Genomic DNA, 9,294 nt, shown 5'->3' on the forward strand with positions numbered 1-9,294 from the left:
AAATTTCAACCAATTTGGTTGAAAAATGAGAGCGTGACAGTGCCGCCTCAACTTTCACGAAAAGCCGGATATGACGTCATCAAAGACATTTATAAAAAAAATGAAAAAAAAGTATAAGGATTTCATACCCAGGAACTCTCATGTCAAATTTCATAAAGATCGGTTCAGTAGTTTAGTCTGAATCGCTCTACACACACACACACAGACAGACAGACAGACACACACACACAGACACACACATACACCACGACCCTCGTCTCGATTCCCCCTCTACGTTAAAATATTTAGTCAAAACTTGACTAAATATAAAAAGAAGAACAAAAATTATAACAAGTTAGAAAATGACATTGTATTAATGATAAAAAGGTTGGAAACAAGTGCTAAAGTGAAACAGTAATGCATTTGTACTAACTCGACGGATAATGGTGTTCATGCAAAGTATTCTTAATTGAAAGGTTGAAATTGCTGAGTTATCTTCTTTTAATTTTCTTTTCAGAAAAGGGGATGTTACGAAAGTATGTATTACTGTGCCTGCGAGCACCTGGCCGAGACTATGTACACACGCATGAATATGACGTCATGAATTTACGTCATGATCGCGCATGCGTATGGGCCCCGTCCCCCCCCCGGATCTATGGCGGAATAAACTAACAGTCATTTGAACCTGCTGTGCCTTCTGTGTGCGTTACGCAAGGACTCACGAACATCAATGCCCACAACACACAGAACACGAATAGTGGGGCTCCTATGTTGCAAAATCATTCAAATCATGCAACAAACACCAAATTAAGCAAATATGAAGAGTTTTATGTGCTTAACAAAACCTGATACAGAGCCATCGCGAAAAATAAACAAGTCGCGTAAGGCGAAAATACAATATTTAGTCAAGTAGCTGTCGAACTCACAGAATGAAACTGAACGCAACGCAACGCAGCAAGACCGTATACTCGTAGCATCGTCACTCCACCGCCCGTGGCAAAGGCAGTGTCCGTGGAATTGACAAGAAGAGCGGGGTATTCGTTGTGCTGAGAAGGATAGCACGCTTTTCTGTACCTCTCTTCGTTTTAACTTTCTGAGCGTGTTTTTAATCCAAACATATCATATCAATATGTTTTTGGAATCAGGAACCAACAAGGAATAAGATGAAAGTGTTTTTAAATTGATTTCGAAAAAAAAAATTTGATAATAATTTTTATATATTTAATTTTCAGAGCTTGTTTTTAATCCGAATATAACATATTTATATGTTTTTGGAATCAGCAAATGATGGAGAATAAGATAAACGTAAATTTGGATCGTTTTATACATTTTTATTTTTTTTTACAATTTTGAGATTTTTAATGACCAAAGTCATTAATTAATTTTTAAGCCACCAAGCTGAAATGCAATACCGAAGTCCGGGCTTCGTCGAAGATTACTTGACCAAAATTTCAACCAATTTGGTTGAAAAATGAGGGCGTGACAGTGCCGCCTCAACTTTCACGAAAAGCCGGATATGACGTCATCAAAGACATTTATCAAAAAAATGAAAAAAACGTTCGGGGATTTCATACCCAGGAACTCTCATGTCAAAGTTCATAAAGATCGGTCCAGTAGTTTAGTCTGAATCGCTCTACACACACACACAGACACACACACACACACACGCACACACACACGCACATACACCACGACCCTCGTTTCGATTCCCACTCGATGTTAAAATATTTAGTCAAAACTTGACTAAATATAAAAATGGGTAGTTTTTAAAAAAAAATTCAAAATGGCCGCCAGTATAAACGGTTGGGTATGTTAGGCATATTTCACTTCATGTGATTAACAGCAAATTTGGCGTAAATGGACATTTGCTTTTGCTTAACAAAACCTGATACAGAGCCACCGTGAAAAAATTAAGAAATCAGTAGTTTTTTTACAATTTTCAAAATGGCCGCCAATAAAAGGGTATTTAGGCATTTTTGATGCTACAAGACATTCTCTTGCAATAGAAACTAACACAAACACATTTTTAAACAAAACAATACATGTATTGTTGGTGCAGAGAATGATTGGACGGTGTGGGTGGCAGGGTTGAAGAATTTGTGGATTACCTAAACTGTGCAAAAATAAATATATTGCACCAATTTTCATACCAAAACGAAAACATTCATTCCTGTGCTGTTATATTCAATGTATGCTATTTAGGGGACTCAACTTGGCTAACTGGAACACTTTTAAGATAAAAGGTGGCCTTTACATGGGTTATTTGACCGCCGCCCAAATAAGGGTACCCCCAAAATAAAACTGATAAAAATGTAATGTATCAACTCAAAAGTCGACTAAAATTCATAATCGCTGTATTTCGAAAACGTTGTTTGTTCTCATGTGTTTACACAACTAGCACATTCCGGCAAGTGTCTATACTCAAAAGAAACTTTGGCAGTACTTGAAACAACCATCTGTCATATATACATGCGAAGTCAAAAATATGTGGGATGTAAGTCAACAAACCTGTGGCAGTTTTTAAAATATTATTTCGTGAAGATTTGAAAGTGTACTCAAACGGTTGAACTACGCCTCGTGCGTAGACACACATTCCTGAAAGTTTCAACGCAACCCACTTGGTCATTGCTAAAATACATGGATTTTAGTTGACTTGGGTATCCCTCAAATTTGACACATAAACATCTCATCCGTGAGATCGACACATACATCAGTAGGTACAATGGCACAACACTAGAAATATGCAAGATGGCGAAATAAAACAACCTGTTCTGGATGGATAATCAAGTTGACTTTCTCTTCGTATACAACAGTGACCCAGTTGTGCCTCAGGAATTGTCGTCGGCTTTTTAAAAGGTACCCGAAGTTTTTGTCACATCTCTTTGTCACGTCAAGGGTATCCTTATTTTGACGGCGTAAATGATGATGTTAAAAAAAAAATGTGCCAGATAGCGAAGATGCGAGCCTTTAATGGCATAGACAGTTTGAATAAAATGACACAGGAATAAAAGTTTGAGTTGGGGTATGAAAATGGGTGCAATAATATTTTTGCACAGTTTAGATGCTGACAGTTTTCACAGGCATGCAAGCACATTTGCAGAGAGCTGTGCTCTGCAGTCCTTCTTAGCAGCATTTGCAGCGTTTTGTTGTACAGCTCTTCTTGCAGGCACACCTCATGAGTTCTCGGCACACGCTGGATACCTCTTGAAAGCTCGTCCAGAATGACTCCCACTTTCCAGCCTTGAACTGCCAGCCCACAGAGTTTGGAAGTCTAATAGGTAGATGGCTCTTCTCAATCTCATGTCCTGCAGCAGCACCTCACTTGTAAGGGGATTATGGTCAATTTGGCAGCTCTTTTTACTGAAGAGGTACCGTCTAGCACTGTTTACACCCAGTACGTTGCTGTTTTTGTCCTACAAATGTGCTGCCCTGTCAGTGGTACTCAGCTTACAAAGAGGAGCAGACAACCTGAAGAAAGTTTGAGTGACGTCTTCAAATGCTTGCCATACTTCCCAAGCCTTCTGATTCCCCAATACCATTGAAGAACGACATAGTGTCACAGCCTGTAAGGCTATGCAAAATGGGCAGACAGGGTGACTTCTCTTGGCCAATGGCTTTGGCAATGTGGCGATACACTTCACGAGCAGAAAAAAACGCAACACAGCTGGAATGAGAAGCAGACTGTCTGGCCTCCTCTACATCCATGGTGCAGGAAATCAGCCTGTGGTACCCTTCACACAAAAGATGAAAAGTGACATTTTTATTTGAATGTATTTGAATAATGTTTACTATCTCAGAGAGTCGGTCAAAGCCGGGTTAGCAAGTCTTCACACAACAGACCAAAATGAAAGAAAATTGTATTTCATGAATTCGTATAATTCTTACTGTTTCAGGTTAAAAAACAAACAAACACAGTTTCCAGTGACCCAACTGATTCTGGAATCTTTCTGACCGCTACATTTATTCGCTTCAAACAGTCGCTAACAGAATGTTGACCATAGTGAGGGTTCGTACGTTAAACCCATCAAATTCACAGAGGTCGCTTACAAATGATGTGCAAACATGTTCCAATTAATACAAATAAAAAAATCTTACTGTTAAGATGTATTAGGTAACAAACCTTGATACAGTAGTACTAGTGAAATCGGCTCCCTTCTGTGGCACCGGAATAAATGCAGAACGCTTGTTCCCAGGAACCGGCATGTGGTGTAACTCTTGTATATATCCTGTAAAAATAAAATTCACACCAATGCACGGTCAACTTAAAATAAGCAAAAGGATGAGAAACAAGCAACAAACCAAAATTGTAAAACTCAAAGAGCGGTACCTCTTCATTTTTCAAAACCACTTATCTCATTTGATTAGCATACACTGTATGCTTTTGTCTGTTACCTACCGTCTTTGAAAGTTTGATCACAACACTGTAAAGACATGGGGAGTGGAGTGTTTTTATCTCCAGCTGGTCATCCTACTATCTGGCCTACCCTCACTCAGTTTTTGACTCTACCCCTCCCCACCTTATGGAAGTCCTTAACGTAGGCAGGACTAATCATTTATCATACCATGAACAATCTCTTTCTCCTCGCCTTTTATTCAAAGTTCGTTTAATCTGTTTAAAATCACCAGCGTGGCGATCATGATTTCCTTACTTGTAATCAACAGATAGATCTAGATCTATCAGCATCACAATCCAGCTTGATGAGCTATTGCAAGATTACTCTGCATTTCAGCGCTTCACCCGATGAATAACAGACCCCAGGGGAGAATTAAACAGTAAAATGATGTGCCATTGGTGAATGGATGCGTATTCTTGAAAACTTACCTTCAGAAACGTTGTTTTCGCTCAAATCAAAACACGCAATGTTGCGGAGGCCGCCATCTTGAATTTTCATGCTGCGGATATATAAAATTCTAAAAACGATCAAATTAAATACCAGAACACAAAAATACCCATAAGAGTATTTATGTCATGCATGTGTTATCAGCAGACAACTTCTGGTGCATGGTAAACCATTGAATTTTACATTTGCTGAGTTGGGAATATTTACTGCTGAGCGCTTTTGGTACGAATTTCGTCTGCTGTAAATGCAGCCTTTTATTCCCTATCAAAGACAAAAACAAGTCGCGTAAGGCGAAAATACAATATTTAGTCAAGTAGCTGTCGAACTCACAGAATGAAACTGAACGCAATGCAACGCAGCAAGACCGTATACTCGTAGTCCACCGCTCACGGCATAGGCAGTGAAATTGACAAGAAGAGCGGGGTAGTAGTTGCGCTAAGAAGGATAGCACGCTTTTCTGTACCTCTCTTTGTTTTAACTTTCTGAGCGTGTTTTTAATCCAAACATATCATATCTATATGTTTTTGGAATCAGGAACCGACAAGGAATAAGATGAAAGTGTTTTTAAATTGATTTGGACAATTTAATTTTGATAATAATTTTTATATATTTAATTTTTAGAGCTTGTTTTTAATCCGAATATAACATATTTATATGTTTTTGGAATCAGCAAATGATGGAGAATAAGATAAACGTAAATTTGGATCGTTTTATAAATTTTTATTTTTTTTCACAATTTTCAGATTTTTAATGACCAAAGTCATTAATTAATTTTTAAGCCACCAAGCTGAAATGCAATACCGAAGTCCGGGCTTCGTCGAAGATTACTTGACCAAAATTTCAACCAATTTGGTTGAAAAATGAGGGCGTGACAGTGCCGCCTCAACTTTCACGAAAAGCCGGATATGACGTCATCAAAGACATTTATCAAAAAAATGAAAAAAACGTTCGGGGATTTCATACCCAGGAACTCTCATGTCAAATTTCATAAAGATCGGTCCAGTAGTTTAGTCTGAATCGCTCTACACACACACACACACACACACACGCACATACACCACGACCCTCGTTTCGATTCCCCCTCGATGTTAAATAGTGGGGCTCGTATGTTGCAGACACACTAATAAATCATTCACATCTTGCAACAAACATCATACTTTGTGATATTGTTCCTTATAATTATTTAAGGGATTTCAGATACAGAGCCACTTCAGAAATCGGGTTTTTTGTTTTTGATAGGGAATAAAAGGCTGCATTTACAGCAGACGAAATTCGTACCAAAAGCGCTCAGCAGTAAATAATCCCAACTCAGCAAATGTAAAATTCAATGGTTTACCATGCACCAGAAGTTGTCTGCTGATAACACATGCATGACATAAATACTCTTATGGGTATTTTTGTGTTCTGGTATTTAATTTGATCGTTTTTAGAATGTTATATATCCGCAGCATAAAAATTCAAGATGGCGGCCTCCGCAACATTGCGTGTTTTGATTTGAGCGAAAACAACGTTTCTGAAGGTAAGTTTTCAAGAATACGCATCCATTCACCAATGTCACATCATTTTACTGTTTAATTCTCCCCTGGGGTCTGTTATTCATCGGGTGAAGCGCTGAAATGCAGAGACTTTGTTTAATCTTGCAATAGCTCATTAGCTGGATTGTCAGTGATGCTGATAGATCTAGATCTATCTGTTGATTACAAGTAAGGAAATCATGATCGCCACGCTGGTGATTTTAAACAGATTAAACGAACTTTGAATAAAAGGCGAGGAGAAAGAGATTGTTCATGGTATGATCAATGATTAGTCCTGCCTACGTTAAGGACTTCCATAAGTCTCTGAACGGCTGAGGTGGGGAGGGGTAGAGTCAAAAACTGAGTGAGGGTAGGCCAGATAGTAGGATGACCAGCTGGAGATAAAAACACTCCACTCCCCATGTCTTTACAGTGTTGTGATCAAACTTTCAAAGACGGTAGGTAACAGACAAAAGCATACAGTGTATGCTAATCAAATGAGATAAGTGGTTTTGAAAAATGAAGAGTACCGCTCTTGGAGTTTTACAATTTTGGTTTGTTGTTTGTTTCTTATCCTTTTGCTTATTTTAAGTTGACCGTGCATTGGTGTGAATTTTATTTTTACAGGATATATACACGAGTTACACCACATGCCGGTTCCTGGGAACAAGCGTTCTGCAATTATTCCGGTGCCACAGAAGGGAGCTGATTTCACAAGTACTACTGTATCAAGGTTTGTTACCTAATACATCCTGTCTGGCTTATCAGTAAGATTTTTTTATTTGTATTAATTGGAACATGTTTGCACATCATTTGTAAGCGACCTCTGTGAATTTGATGGGTTTAACGTTCACTATGGTCAACATTCTGTTAGCGACTGTTTTAAGCGAATAAATGTAGCGGTCAGAAAGATTCCAGAATCAGTTCGGTGACTGGAAACTGTGTTTGTTTGTTTTTTTAACCTGAAACAGTAAGAATTATACGAATTCATGAAATAAAATTTTCTTTCATTTTGGTCTGTTGTGTGAAGACTTGCTAACCCGGCTTTGACCGACTCTCTGAGATAGTAAACATTATTCAAATACATTCAAATAAAAATGTCACTTTTGATCTTTTGTGTGAAGGGTACCCCAGGCTGATTTCCTGCACCATGGATGTAGAGGAGGCCAGACAGTCTGCTTCTCATTCCAGCTGTGTTGCGTTTTTTTCTGCTCGTGAAGTATATCGCCACATTGCCAAAGACATTGGCCAAGAAAAGTCACCCTGTCTGCCCATTTTGCATAGCCTTACAGGCTGTGACATTATGTCGTTCTTCAATGGTATTGGGGAAACAGAAGGCTTGGGAAGTATGGCAACCATTTGAAGTCGTCACTCAAACTTTCTTCATATTGTCTGCTCCTCTTTGTAAGCTGAGTACCACTGACAGGGCAGCACAAGAGCTTTTTGGTGTACATTTGTAGGACAAAACCAGCAACGTACTGGGTGTAAATAGTGCTAGACGGTACCTCTTCAGTAAAAAGAGCTGCCAAATTGACCATAATCCCCTTACAAGTGAGGTGCTGCTGCAGGACATGAGATTGAGAAGAGCCATCTACCTATTAGACTTCCAAACTCTGTGGGCTGACAGTTCAAGGCTGGAAAGTGGGAGTCATTCTGGACGAGCTTTCAAGAGGTATCCAGCGTGTGCCGAGAACTCATGAGGTGTGCCTGCAAGAAGAGCTGTACAACAAAACGCTGCAAATGCTGCTAAGAAGGACTGCAGAGCACAGCTCTCTGCAAATGTGCTTGCATGCCTGTGAAAACTGTCAGCATCTAAACTGTGCAAAAATATTATTGCACCCATTTTCATACCCCAACTCAAACATTTATTCCTGTGTCAATTTATTCAAACTGGCTATGCCATTAAAGGCCAACATCCGCGGGAATTTTTCTCCTGGAGCGACCTAAACTTGAACCCGTCGCTATTCTTGCATGTCTGTTTACTTCGTGTTGCACGCAAAAATTGAGCGACTTCCTTGCCGCGTGGATTGACGAAGCTGTTTTATACTCGTGACTGAAAACACTGCAGTGCGTGCAGTTTTATTCTGTGGGTTCGACAGATTGACTAAATGTTGTAATTTCGCTTTCACGAATCAGGAACCGACAAGGAATAAGATGAAAGTGTTTTTAAATTGATTTCGACAATTTAATTTTGATAATAATTTTTATATTTTTAATTTTCAGAGCTTGTTTTTAATCCAAATATAACATATTTATATGTTTTTGGAATCAGAAAATGATGGAGAATAAGATGAACGTAAATTTGAATCGTTTTATACTTTTTTTGTTTTTTACAATTTTCAGATTTTTAATGACCAAAGTCATTAATTAATTTTTAAGCCACCAAGCTGAAATGCAATACCGAAGTCCGGGCTTCGTCGAAGATTACTTAACCAAAATTTCAACCAATTTGGTTGAAAAATGAGAGCGTGACAGTGCCGCCTCAACTTTCACGAAAAGCCGGATATGACGTCATCAAAGACATTTCTCCAAAAAAAGAAAAAACCGTTCGGGGATATCAATCCCAGGAACTCTCATGGAAAATTTCATAAAGATCGGTCCAGTAGTTTGGTCTCAATCGCTCTACACACCATATATCCGGCTTTTCGTGAAAGTTGAGGCGGCACTGTCACGCTCTCATTTTTCAATCAAATTGGTTGAAATTTTGGTCAAGTAAAAAAAAAAAATTTTTATAAAACGATTCAAATTTACGTTCATCTTATTCTCCATCATTTTCTGATTCCAAAAACATATAAATATGTTATATTTGGATTAAAAACAAGCTCTGAAAATTAAAAATATAAAAATTATTATCAAAATTAAATTGTCGAAATCAATTTAAAAACACTTTCATCTTATTCCTTGTCGGTTCCGGATTCCAAAAACATATAGATATGATATGTTTCGATTAAAAACACGCT

General features: G+C 38.3%; 1 long non-coding RNA gene across 1 annotated transcript; it reads left to right on the forward strand.

The window, feature by feature from the left end:
• Positions 1-5,916: 5,916 nt before the first annotated feature.
• Positions 5,917-7,546, forward strand: LOC138956044 (uncharacterized). Its single transcript, XR_011452477.1, has 3 exons — positions 5,917-6,339; positions 6,962-7,067; positions 7,459-7,546. It is a non-coding gene; the product is annotated as an uncharacterized lncRNA (long non-coding RNA).
• The last annotated feature ends 1,748 nt before the right edge of the window (positions 7,547-9,294 follow it).

The sequence above is a fragment of the Littorina saxatilis genome, unplaced genomic scaffold (genome assembly GCF_037325665.1).
Source record: "Littorina saxatilis isolate snail1 unplaced genomic scaffold, US_GU_Lsax_2.0 scaffold_753, whole genome shotgun sequence".
Lineage (NCBI taxonomy): Eukaryota > Metazoa > Mollusca > Gastropoda > Littorinimorpha > Littorinidae > Littorina > Littorina saxatilis.